The 13,234-nt window shown below is 62.0% G+C and overlaps 1 pseudogene; it reads left to right on the forward strand.

The window, feature by feature from the left end:
* Window positions 1–344: 344 nt before the first annotated feature.
* LOC148149442 (uncharacterized) overlaps window positions 345–13,234 on the forward strand; it is a 44,925-nt pseudogene continuing 32,035 nt past the window's right edge.

The following is a 13,234-nucleotide window of genomic DNA, read 5'->3' on the forward strand; positions in this document are numbered from 1 at the left end:
ACTCAGACTCCCAGCCTCAGGGTGGACTCAAACTCCCCACTTCAACGTGGACTCGATCTTCCGGCCTCAGCATGGACTCGATCTCCCGGCCTCAGCGTGGACTCGATCTCCCAGCCACAGTGTGGACTCGATGTCCAGGCCTCAACGTGGACTCGATCTCCCGGCCTCAGCGTGGACTCGATCTCCCAGCCTCAGTGTGGACTCGATCTCCAGGCCTCAGCGTGGACTCGATCTCCCAGCCAGTGTGGACTCGATCTCCCGGCCTCAGCGTGGACTCGATCTCCCAGCCTCAGCGAGTACTCGATCTCCCAGCCTCAGCGTGGACTCGATCTCCTGGCCTCAGCATGGACATGATCTCCCAGCCTAAGCGTGATCTCGATCTCCCGGCCTCAGCGTGGACTCAATTTCCCGGCCTCAGCATGGAATCGATCACCCAGGCTCAGCGTGGACTCGAACTCCCCACCTCAGCCTTGGGTCAAACTCCCGGCCTCAGCATGGACTCAGACTCCCGGCCTCAGCGTGGACTCAATCTCCCGGCCTCAGCGTGGACTCAATCTCCCGGCCTCAGCGTGGACTCATTCTCCCGGCCTCAGTGTGGACTCGAACTCCCGCCTCAGTGTGGACTGATTCTCCCGCCCTCAGCGTGGACTCAAACTCCCGACCTCAGCGTGGACTCAAACTCCCGGCCTCAGTGTGGACTCGATCTCCCGGCCTCAGCGTAGACTTGAACTCCCGGCCTCAGCGTGGACTCGATCTGCTAGCCTCAGCGTGGACTCGATCTCCCGACCTCAGTGTGGACTCGATCTCCAGGCCGCAGCGTAGACTTGAACTCCCAGCCTCAGCGTGGACACGATCTCCCGACCTCAGCATAGACTCGATCTGCCAGCCTCAGCGTGAACTCGAACTCCCGACCTCAGCGTGGACTCGATCTCCAGGCCTCAGCGAGGACTCAGACTTCCGGCATCAGCGTGGACTCAGACGCTCAGCCTCAACGTGGACTCGATCTCCCAGCCTCAGCGTGGACTCAGACTCCCGGCCTCAGCGTGGACTCGACCTCCCAGCCTCAGCGTGGACTCGAACTCCCCACCTCAACGTGGACTCGATCTCCCGGCCTCAGCGTGGACTCAATCTCCCGGCCTCAGCATGGACTCGATCTCCCAGCCTCAGCGTGGACTCGAACTCCCCACCTCAGCCTTGGGTCAAACTCCTGGCCTCAGCGTGGACTCATTCTCCCGGCCTCAGCGTGGACTCGAACTCCCGGCCTCAGCGTAGACTTGAACTCCCGGCCTCAATGTGGATTCGAACACCCGGCCTCAGCGTGGACTCGATCTCCCGGCCTCAGCGTGGACTCGATCTGCCACCCTCAGCATGGACTCGATCTCCAGGCCTCAGCGTGGACTCAGACTCCCGGCCTCAGGGTGGACTCGAACTCCCCACCTCAACGTGGACTCGATCTCCCGGTCTCAGCGTGGACTCGATCTCCCAGCCTCAGTGTGGACTCGATCTCCAGGCCTCAGCGTGGACTCGATCTCCCAGCCTCAGCGTGGACTCGATCTCCCAGCCTCAGCGTGGACTCGATCTCCCGGCCTCAGCATGGACTTGATCTCCCAACCTAAGCGTGAACTCAATCTCCCGGCCTCAGCGTGGACTCAATCTCCCGGCCTCAGCATGGACTCGATCTCCCAGCCTCAGCGTGGACTCGAACTCCCCACCTCAGCCTTGGGTCAAACTCCTGGCCTCAGCGTGGACTCATTCTCCCGGCCTCAGCGTGGACTCGAACTCCCGGCCTCAGCGTAGACTTGAACTCCCGGCCTCAATGTGGATTCGAACACCCGGCCTCAGCGTGGACTCGATCTCCCGGCCTCAGCGTGGACTCGATCTGCCACCCTCAGCATGGACTCGATCTCCAGGCCTCAGCGTGGACTCAGACTCCCGGCCTCAGGGTGGACTCGAACTCCCCACCTCAACGTGGACTCGATCTCCCGGTCTCAGCGTGGACTCGATCTCCCAGCCTCAGTGTGGACTCGATCTCCAGGCCTCAGCGTGGACTCGATCTCCCAGCCTCAGCGTGGACTCGATCTCCCAGCCTCAGCGTGGACTCGATCTCCCGGCCTCAGCATGGACTTGATCTCCCAACCTAAGCGTGAACTCAATCTCCCGGCCTCAGCGTGGACTCAATCTCCCGGCCTCAGCATGGAGTCGATCACCCAAGCTCAGCGTGGACTCGTACTCCCCACCTCAGCCTTGGGTCAAACTCCCGGCCTCAGCGTGGACTCAGACTCCCGACCTCAGCGTGGACTCATTCTCCCGGCCTCAGTGTGCACTCGAACTCCCGCCTCAGTGTGGACTCAAACTCCCGACGTCAGCGTGGACTCGAATTCCCGGCCTTAGCGTAGACTTGAACTCCCAGCCTCAGTGTGGACTCGATCTCCCGGCCTCAGCGTAGACTTGAACTCCCGGCCTCAGCATGGACTCGATCTGCCAGCCTCAGCGTGGACCCGATCTCCCGGCCTCAGAGTGGACTCGATCTCCAGGCCTCAGCGTGGACTCAGACTCCTGGCCTCAGCGTGGACTCGATCTGCCACCCTCAGCGTGGACTCGATCTCCCGGCCTCGGCGTGGACTCGATCTGCCAGCCTCAGCGTGGACTCCGACTTCCGGCATCAGCGTGGACTCGATCTCCCAGCCTCAGCGTGGACTCAGACTCCCAGCCTCAGCGTGGACTCAGACTCCCAGCCTCAGCGTGGACTCAGACTCCCAGCCTCAGGGTGGACTCGAACTCCCCACTTCAACGTGGACTCGATCTTCCGGCCTCAGCATGGACTCGATCTCCCGGCCTCAGCGTGGACTCGATCTCCCAGCCACAGTGTGGACTCGATGTCCAGGCCTCAGCATGGACTCGATCTCCCGGCCTCAGCGTGGACTCGATCTCCCAGCCACAGTGTGGACTCGATGTCCAGGCCTCAGCGTGGACTCAGACTCCCAGCATCAGCGTGGACTCGATCTCCCGGCCTCAGCATGGACTCGATCTCCCGGCCTCAGCGTGGACTCGAACTCCCGGCATCAGCGTGGACTCGAACCCCCCACCTCAACGTGGACTCGATCTCCCGGCCTCAGCATGGACTCGATCTCCCGGCCTCAGCGTGGACTCAGACTCTCAGCCTCAGCATGGACTCAGACTCCCGGCCTCAACGTGGACTCGAACTCCCCACCTCAACGTGGACTCGATCTCCCGGCCTCAGCATGGACTCGAACTCCCGCCTCAGTGTGGAGTCATTCTCCCGCCCTCAGCGTGGACTCAAACTCCCGGCCTCAGCGTGGACTCGAACTCCCGGCCTCAGCGTAGACTTGAACTCCCGGCCTCAATGTGGACTCGATCTGCCAGCCTCAGCGTGGACTCGATCTCCCGGCCTCAGTGTGGACTCGATCTCCAGGCCTCAGCGTGGACTCAGACTCCCGGCCTCAGCGTGGACTCGATCTGCCACCCTCAGCGTGGACTCGATCTCCAGGCCTCAGCGTGGACTCGATCTCCCAGCCTCAGCGTGGACTCAGACTCCCGGCATCAGCGTGGACTCGATCTCCCGGCCTCAGCGTGGACTCAGACTCCCGGCCTCAGGGTGGACTCGAACTCCCGGCATCAGCGTGGACTCAGACTCCCGGCCTCAGCGTGGACTCAGACTCCCGGCCTCAGGGTGGACTCGATCTTCCGGCCTCAGCGTGGACTCAGACTCCCAGCATCAGCGTGGACTCGATCTCCCGGCCTCAGCATGGACTCGATCTGCCGGCCTCAGCGTGGACTCGATCTCCCAGCCACAGTGTGGACTCGATGTCCAGGCCTCAGCATGGACTCGATCTCCCGGCCTCAGCGTGGACTCGATCTCCCAGCCACAGTGTGGACTCGATGTCCAGGCCTCAGCGTGGACTCAGACTCCCAGCATCAGCGTGGACTCGATCTCCCGGCCTCAGCATGGACTCGATCTCCCGGCCTCAGCGTGGACTCGATCTCCCAGCCACAGTGTGGACTCGATCTCCCGGCCTCAGCGTGGACTCGATCTCCCAGCCTCAGCGAGGACACGATCTCCCAGCCTCAGCATGGACTCGATCTCCCGGCCTCAGCGTAGACTCGAACTCCCGACCTCAGCCTTGGCTCGAACCCCCGGCCTGAGCGTGGACTCAGACTCCCGGCATCAGCGTGGACTCGAACCCCCCACCTCAACGTGGACTCGATCTCCCGGCCTCAGCATGGACTCGATCTCCCGGCCTCAGCGTGGACTCAGACTCTCAGCCTCAGCATGGACTCAGACTCCCGGCCTCAACGTGGACCCGAACTCCCCACCTCAACGTGGACTCGATCTCCCGGCCTCAGCATGGACTCGATCTCCCGGCCTCAGCGTGGACTCAATCTCCCGGCCTCAGCGTGGACTCATTCTCCCGGCCTCAGTGTGGACTCGAACTCCCGCCTCAGTGTGGACTCATTCTCCCGCCCTCAGCGTGGACTCAAACTCACGGCCTCAATGTGGACTCGAACTCCCCACCTCAACGTGGACTCGATCTCCCGGCCTCAGCATGGACTCGATCTCCCGGCCTCAGTGTGGACTCATTCTCCCGGCCTCAGTTTGGACTCGAACTCCCGCCTCAGTGTGGAGTCATTCTCCCGCCCTCAGCGTGGACTCAAACTCCCGGCCTCAGCGTGGACTCGAACTCCCGGCCTCAGCGTAGACTTGAACTCCCGGCCTCAATGTGGACTCGATCTGCCAGCCTCAGCGTGGACTCGATCTCCCGGCCTCAGTGTGGACTCGATCTCCAGGCCTCAGCGTGGACTCAGACTCCCGGCCTCAGCGTGGACTCGATCTGCCACCCTCAGCGTGGACTCGATCTCCAGGCCTCAGCGTGGACTCGATCTCCCGGCCTCAGTGTGGACTCGATCTACCAGCCTCAGCGTGGACTCTGACGTCCGGCATCAGCGTGGACTCGATCTCCCAGCCTCAGCGTGGACTCAGACTCCCGGCATCAGCGTGGACTCGATCTCCCGGCCTCAGCGTGGACTCAGACTCCCGGCCTCAGGGTGGACTCGAACTCCCGGCATCAGCGTGGACTCAGACTCCCGGCCTCAGCGTGGACTCAGACTCCCGGCCTCAGGGTGGACTCGATCTTCCGGCCTCAGCGTGGACTCAGACTCCCAGCATCAGCGTGGACTCGATCTCCCGGCCTCAGCATGGACTCGATCTGCCGGCCTCAGCGTGGACTCGATCTCCCAGCCACAGTGTGGACTCGATCTCCCGGCATCAGCGTGGACTCGATCTCCCAGCCACAGCGAGGACACGATCTCCCAGCCTCAGCGTGGACTCGAACTCCCGACCTCAGCCTTGCTCGAACCCCTGGCCTGAGCGTGGACTCAGACTCCCGGCATCAGCGTGGACTCGAACCCCCCACCTCAACGTGGACTCGATCTCCCAGCCTCAGCGTGGACTCGATCTACCAGCCTCAGCGTGGACTCCGACGTCCGGCATCAGCGTGGACTCGATCTCCCAGCCTCAGCGTGGACTCAGACTCCCGGCCTCAACGTGGACTCGAACTCCCCACCTCAACGTGGACTCGATCTCCCGGCCTCAGCATGGACTCGATCTCCCGGCCTCAGCGTGGACTCAATCTCCCGGCCTCAGCATGGACTCTATCTCCCGGCCTCAGCGTGGACTCATTCTCCCGGACTCAGTGTGGACTCGAACTCCCGCCTCAGTGTGGACTCATTCTCCCGCCCTCAGCGTGGACTCAAACTCCCGGCCTCAATGTGGACTCGATCTTTCGGCCTCAGCGTGGACTCAGACTCCCAGCATCAGCGTGGACCCGATCTCCCGGCCTCAGCATGGACTCGATCTCCCGGCCTCAGTGTGGACTCGATCTCCCAGCCACAGTGTGGACTCGATCTCCCGGCCTCAGCGTGGACTCGATCTCCCAGCCTCAGCGAGGACACGATCTCCAGGCCTCAGCGTGGACTCGATCTCCCGGCCTCAGCGTGGACTCGATCTCCCAGCCTCAGCGAGGACACGATCTCCAGGCCTCAGCGTGGACTCAGACTCCCGGCCTCAGCGAGGACTCAGACTCCCGGCATCAGCGTGGACTCTGACTCTCAGCCTCAGCGTGGACTCAGACGCTCAGCCTCAGCGTGGACTCAGACTCCCGGCCTCAGCATGGACTCGATCTCCCAGCCTCAGCGTGGACTCGAACTCCCCACCTCAACATGGACTCGATCTCCCGGCCTCAGCGTGGACTCAATCTCCCGGCCTCAGCATGGACTCGATCTCCCAGCCTCAGCGTGGACTCGAACTCCCCACCTCAGCTTTGGGTCAAACTCCTGGCCTCAGCGTGGACTCCTTCTCCCGGCCTCAGCGTGGACTCGAACTCCCGGCCTCAGCGTAGACTTGAACTCCCCACCTCAGTGTGGACTCGAACTCCCGACCTCAACGTGGACTCAAGCTCCCGACCTCAGCGTGGACTCAAACTCCCGACCTCAGTGTGGACTCCAACTCCCGACCTCAACGTGGACTCAAACTCCCGACCTCAGCGTGGACTCAAACTCCCGACCTCAGTGTGGACTCAAACTCCCGACCTCAGTGTGGACTCAAACTCGCGACCTCAGTGTGGACTCAAACTCCCGACCTCAGTGTGGACTCAAGCTCCCGACCTCAGTGTGGACTCAAACTCCCGAACACAGTGTGGACTCAAACTCCCGACCTCAGTGTGGACTCAAACTCTCGACCTCAGCATGGACTCAAACTCCCAACCTCAGTGTGGACTCAAACTCCCAACCTCAATGTGGACTCAAACTCCCGACCTCAGTGTGGACTCAAACTCTCGACCTCAGCATGGACTCAAACTCCCGACCTGAGTGTGGATTCGATCTCCACCTCAGTGTGGATTCGAACTCACGGCCTCAGTGTGGACTCAATCTCCAGGCCTCAGCGTGGACTCGAACTCCCGGCCTCAGTGTGGACTCAAACTCTCGACCTCAGCATGGACTCAAACTCCCAACCTCAGTGTGGACTCAAACTCCCGACCTCAGTGTGGACTCAAACTCCCGACCTCAGTGTGGACTCAAACTCTCGACCTCAGCATGGACTCAAACTCCCGACCTGAGTGTGGATTCGATCTCCACCTCAGTGTGGATTCGAACTCACGGCCTCAGTGTGGACTCAATCTCCAGGCCTCAGCGTGGACTCGAACTCCCGGCCTCAGCATGGACTCGAACTCCCGACCTCAGCGTGGATTCAGACTCCCGGCCTCAGTGTGGACTCAAACTCCCGACCTCAGTGTGGACTCAAACTCTCGACCTCAGCATGGACTCAAACTCCCAACCTCAGTGTGGACTCAAACTCCCAACCTCAGTGTGGACTCAAACTCCCGACCTCAGTGTGGACTCAAACTCTCGACCTCAGCATGGACTCAAACTCCCGACCTGAGTGTGGATTCGATCTCCACCTCAGTGTGGATTCGAACTCACGGCCTCAGTGTGGACTCAATCTCCAGGCCTCAGCGTGGACTCGAACCCCCGGCCTCAGCATGGACTCAAACTCCCGACCTCAGCGTGGATTCAGACTCCCGGCCTCAGCGTGGACTCGAACTCCCGACCTCAGCGTGGACTCGATCTCCCGGCCTCAGCATGGACTCGATCTCCCGGCCTCAGCGTGGACTCAGACTCTCAGCCTCAGCATGGACTCAGACTCCCGGCCTCAACGTGGACTCGAACTCCCCACCTCAACGTGGACTCGATCTCCCGGCCTCAGCATGGACTCGAACTCCCGCCTCAGTGTGGAGTCATTCTCCCGCCCTCAGCGTGGACTCAAACTCCCGGCCTCAGCGTGGACTCGAACTCCCGGCCTCAGCGTAGACTTGAACTCCCGGCCTCAATGTGGACTCGATCTGCCAGCCTCAGCGTGGACTCGATCTCCCGGCCTCAGTGTGGACTCGATCTCCAGGCCTCAGCGTGGACTCAGACTCCCGGCCTCAGCGTGGACTCGATCTGCCACCCTCAGCGTGGACTCGATCTCCAGGCCTCAGCGTGGATTCGATCTCCCAGCCTCAGCGTGGACTCAGACTCCCGGCATCAGCGTGGACTCGATCTCCCGGCCTCAGCGTGGACTCAGACTCCCGGCCTCAGGGTGGACTCGAACTCCCGGCATCAGCGTGGACTCAGACTCCCGGCCTCAGCGTGGACTCAGACTCCCGGCCTCAGGGTGGACTCGATCTTCCGGCCTCAGCGTGGACTCAGACTCCCAGCATCAGCGTGGACTCGATCTCCCGGCCTCAGCATGGACTCGATCTGCCGGCCTCAGCGTGGACTCGATCTCCCAGCCACAGTGTGGACTCGATGTCCAGGCCTCAGCATGGACTCGATCTCCCGGCCTCAGCGTGGACTCGATCTCCCAGCCACAGTGTGGACTCGATGTCCAGGCCTCAGCGTGGACTCAGACTCCCAGCATCAGCGTGGACTCGATCTCCCGGCCTCAGCATGGACTCGATCTCCCGGCCTCAGCGTGGACTCGATCTCCCAGCCACAGTGTGGACTCGATCTCCCGGCCTCAGCGTGGACTCGATCTCCCAGCCTCAGCGAGGACACGATCTCCCAGCCTCAGCATGGACTCGATCTCCCGGCCTCAGCGTAGACTCGAACTCCCGACCTCAGCCTTGGCTCGAACCCCCGGCCTGAGCGTGGACTCAGACTCCCGGCATCAGCGTGGACTCGAACCCCCCACCTCAACGTGGACTCGATCTCCCGGCCTCAGCATGGACTCGATCTCCCGGCCTCAGCGTGGACTCAGACTCTCAGCCTCAGCATGGACTCAGACTCCCGGCCTCAACGTGGACCCGAACTCCCCACCTCAACGTGGACTCGATCTCCCGGCCTCAGCATGGACTCGATCTCCCGGCCTCAGCGTGGACTCAATCTCCCGGCCTCAGCGTGGACTCATTCTCCCGGCCTCAGTGTGGACTCGAACTCCCGCCTCAGTGTGGACTCATTCTCCCGCCCTCAGCGTGGACTCAAACTCACGGCCTCAATGTGGACTCGAACTCCCCACCTCAACGTGGACTCGATCTCCCGGCCTCAGCATGGACTCGATCTCCCGGCCTCAGTGTGGACTCATTCTCCCGGCCTCAGTTTGGACTCGAACTCCCGCCTCAGTGTGGAGTCATTCTCCCGCCCTCAGCGTGGACTCAAACTCCCGGCCTCAGCGTGGACTCGAACTCCCGGCCTCAGCGTAGACTTGAACTCCCGGCCTCAATGTGGACTCGATCTGCCAGCCTCAGCGTGGACTCGATCTCCCGGCCTCAGTGTGGACTCGATCTCCAGGCCTCAGCGTGGACTCAGACTCCCGGCCTCAGCGTGGACTCGATCTGCCACCCTCAGCGTGGACTCGATCTCCAGGCCTCAGCGTGGACTCGATCTCCCGGCCTCAGTGTGGACTCGATCTACCAGCCTCAGCGTGGACTCTGACGTCCGGCATCAGCGTGGACTCGATCTCCCAGCCTCAGCGTGGACTCAGACTCCCGGCATCAGCGTGGACTCGATCTCCCGGCCTCAGCGTGGACTCAGACTCCCGGCCTCAGGGTGGACTCGAACTCCCGGCATCAGCGTGGACTCAGACTCCCGGCCTCAGCGTGGACTCAGACTCCCGGCCTCAGGGTGGACTCGATCTTCCGGCCTCAGCGTGGACTCAGACTCCCAGCATCAGCGTGGACTCGATCTCCCGGCCTCAGCATGGACTCGATCTGCCGGCCTCAGCGTGGACTCGATCTCCCAGCCACAGTGTGGACTCGATCTCCCGGCATCAGCGTGGACTCGATCTCCCAGCCACAGCGAGGACACGATCTCCCAGCCTCAGCGTGGACTCGAACTCCCGACCTCAGCCTTGCTCGAACCCCTGGCCTGAGCGTGGACTCAGACTCCCGGCATCAGCGTGGACTCGAACCCCCCACCTCAACGTGGACTCGATCTCCCAGCCTCAGCGTGGACTCGATCTCCCAGCCTCAGCGTGGACTCAGACTCCCGGCCTCAACGTGGACTCGAACTCCCCACCTCAACGTGGACTCGATCTCCCGGCCTCAGCATGGACTCTATCTCCCGGCCTCAGCGTGGACTCATTCTCCCGGACTCAGTGTGGACTCGAACTCCCGCCTCAGTGTGGACTCATTCTCCCGCCCTCAGCGTGGACTCAAACTCCCGGCCTCAATGTGGACTCGATCTTTCGGCCTCAGCGTGGACTCAGACTCCCAGCATCAGCGTGGACCCGATCTCCCGGCCTCAGCATGGACTCGATCTCCCGGCCTCAGTGTGGACTCGATCTCCCAGCCACAGTGTGGACTCGATCTCCCGGCCTCAGCGTGGACTCGATCTCCCAGCCTCAGCGAGGACACGATCTCCAGGCCTCAGCGTGGACTCGATCTCCCGGCCTCAGCGTGGACTCGATCTCCCAGCCTCAGCGAGGACACGATCTCCAGGCCTCAGCGTGGACTCAGACTCCCGGCCTCAGCGAGGACTCAGACTCCCGGCATCAGCGTGGACTCTGACTCTCAGCCTCAGCGTGGACTCAGACGCTCAGCCTCAGCGTGGACTCAGACTCCCGGCCTCAGCATGGACTCGATCTCCCAGCCTCAGCGTGGACTCGAACTCCCCACCTCAACATGGACTCGATCTCCCGGCCTCAGCGTGGACTCAATCTCCCGGCCTCAGCATGGACTCGATCTCCCAGCCTCAGCGTGGACTCGAACTCCCCACCTCAGCTTTGGGTCAAACTCCTGGCCTCAGCGTGGACTCCTTCTCCCGGCCTCAGCGTGGACTCGAACTCCCGGCCTCAGCGTAGACTTGAACTCCCCACCTCAGTGTGGACTCGAACTCCCGACCTCAACGTGGACTCAAGCTCCCGACCTCAGCGTGGACTCAAACTCCCGACCTCAGTGTGGACTCCAACTCCCGACCTCAACGTGGACTCAAACTCCCGACCTCAGCGTGGACTCAAACTCCCGACCTCAGTGTGGACTCAAACTCCCGACCTCAGTGTGGACTCAAACTCGCGACCTCAGTGTGGACTCAAACTCCCGACCTCAGTGTGGACTCAAGCTCCCGACCTCAGTGTGGACTCAAACTCCCGAACACAGTGTGGACTCAAACTCCCGACCTCAGTGTGGACTCAAACTCTCGACCTCAGCATGGACTCAAACTCCCAACCTCAGTGTGGACTCAAACTCCCAACCTCAATGTGGACTCAAACTCCCGACCTCAGTGTGGACTCAAACTCTCGACCTCAGCATGGACTCAAACTCCCGACCTGAGTGTGGATTCGATCTCCACCTCAGTGTGGATTCGAACTCACGGCCTCAGTGTGGACTCAATCTCCAGGCCTCAGCGTGGACTCGAACTCCCGGCCTCAGTGTGGACTCAAACTCTCGACCTCAGCATGGACTCAAACTCCCAACCTCAGTGTGGACTCAAACTCCCGACCTCAGTGTGGACTCAAACTCCCGACCTCAGTGTGGACTCAAACTCTCGACCTCAGCATGGACTCAAACTCCCGACCTGAGTGTGGATTCGATCTCCACCTCAGTGTGGATTCGAACTCACGGCCTCAGTGTGGACTCAATCTCCAGGCCTCAGCGTGGACTCGAACTCCCGGCCTCAGCATGGACTCGAACTCCCGACCTCAGCGTGGATTCAGACTCCCGGCCTCAGTGTGGACTCAAACTCCCGACCTCAGTGTGGACTCAAACTCTCGACCTCAGCATGGACTCAAACTCCCAACCTCAGTGTGGACTCAAACTCCCAACCTCAGTGTGGACTCAAACTCCCGACCTCAGTGTGGACTCAAACTCTCGACCTCAGCATGGACTCAAACTCCCGACCTGAGTGTGGATTCGATCTCCACCTCAGTGTGGATTCGAACTCACGGCCTCAGTGTGGACTCAATCTCCAGGCCTCAGCGTGGACTCGAACCCCCGGCCTCAGCATGGACTCAAACTCCCGACCTCAGCGTGGATTCAGACTCCCGGCCTCAGCGTGGACTCGAACTCCCGACCTCAGCGTGGACTCGATCTCCCGGCCTCAGCGTGGATTCGAACTCCCGGCCTCAGCGTGGACTTGAATTCCCGGCCTCAGCGTGGACTCGAACTCCCAGACTCAGCGTGGACTCGATCTCCCGGCCTCAGCGTGGACTCGATCTCCCGGCCTCAGCGTGGACTCGATCTCCCGGCCTCAGCGTGGACTCGATCTGCCAGCCTCAGCGTGGACTCGAACTCCCGACCTCAGCGTGGACTCGATCTCCAGGCCTCAGCGTGGACTCAGACTCCCGGCATCAGCGTGGACTCAGATTCCCGTCCTCAGCGTGGACTCAGACTCCCCACCTCAACGTGGACTCGATCTCCCGGCCTCAGCGTAGACTCAATCTCCCAGCCTCAGTGTGGACTCGATGTCCAGGCCTCAGCGTGGACTCGATGTCCAGGCCTCAGCGTGGATTCGAACTCCCGGCCTCAGCGTGGACTCGACCTCCCGGCCTCAGTGTGGACTCGAACTCCCGGCCTCAGCGTAGACTCGGACTCCCGGCATCAGCGTGGACTCGATCTCCCAGCCTCAGCGTGGACTTGATCTCCCGGCCTCAGCGTGGACTCAGACTCCCGGCCTCAGCGTGGACTCGATCTGCCAGCCTCAGCGTGGACTCGAACTCCCGACCTCAGCGTGGACTCGATCTCCAGGCCTCAGCGTGGACTCAGACTCCCGGCATCAGCGTGGACTCAGATTCCCGTCCTCAGCGTGGACTCAGACTCCCCACCTCAACGTGGACTCGATCTCCCGGCCTCAGCGTAGACTCAATCTCCCAGCCTCAGTGTGGACTCGATGTCCAGGCCTCAGCGTGGACTCGATGTCCAGGCCTCAGCGTGGATTCGAACTCCCGGCCTCAGCGTGGACTCAACCTCCTCGGCCTCAGTGTGGACTCGAACTCCCGGCCTCAGCGTAGACTCGGACTCCCGGCATCAGCGTGGACTCGATCTCCCGGCCTCAGCGTGGACTTGATCTCCCGGCCTCAGCGTGGACTTGATCTCCCGGCCTCAGCGTGGACTCGATCTCCCGGCCTCAGCGTGGACTCGATTTCCAGGCCTCAGCGTGGACTCAGACTCCCGGCCTCAGTGTGGACTCGATCTCCCGGCCTCAGCGTGGACTCGAACTCCAGACCTCAGCGTGGACTCGATCT

Source organism: Chiloscyllium plagiosum, unplaced genomic scaffold (assembly GCF_037043375.1).
Source record: "Chiloscyllium plagiosum isolate Xiang-an unplaced genomic scaffold, Cpla_swu_hap1 HiC_scaffold_8, whole genome shotgun sequence".
Taxonomy (NCBI): domain Eukaryota; kingdom Metazoa; phylum Chordata; class Chondrichthyes; order Orectolobiformes; family Hemiscylliidae; genus Chiloscyllium; species Chiloscyllium plagiosum.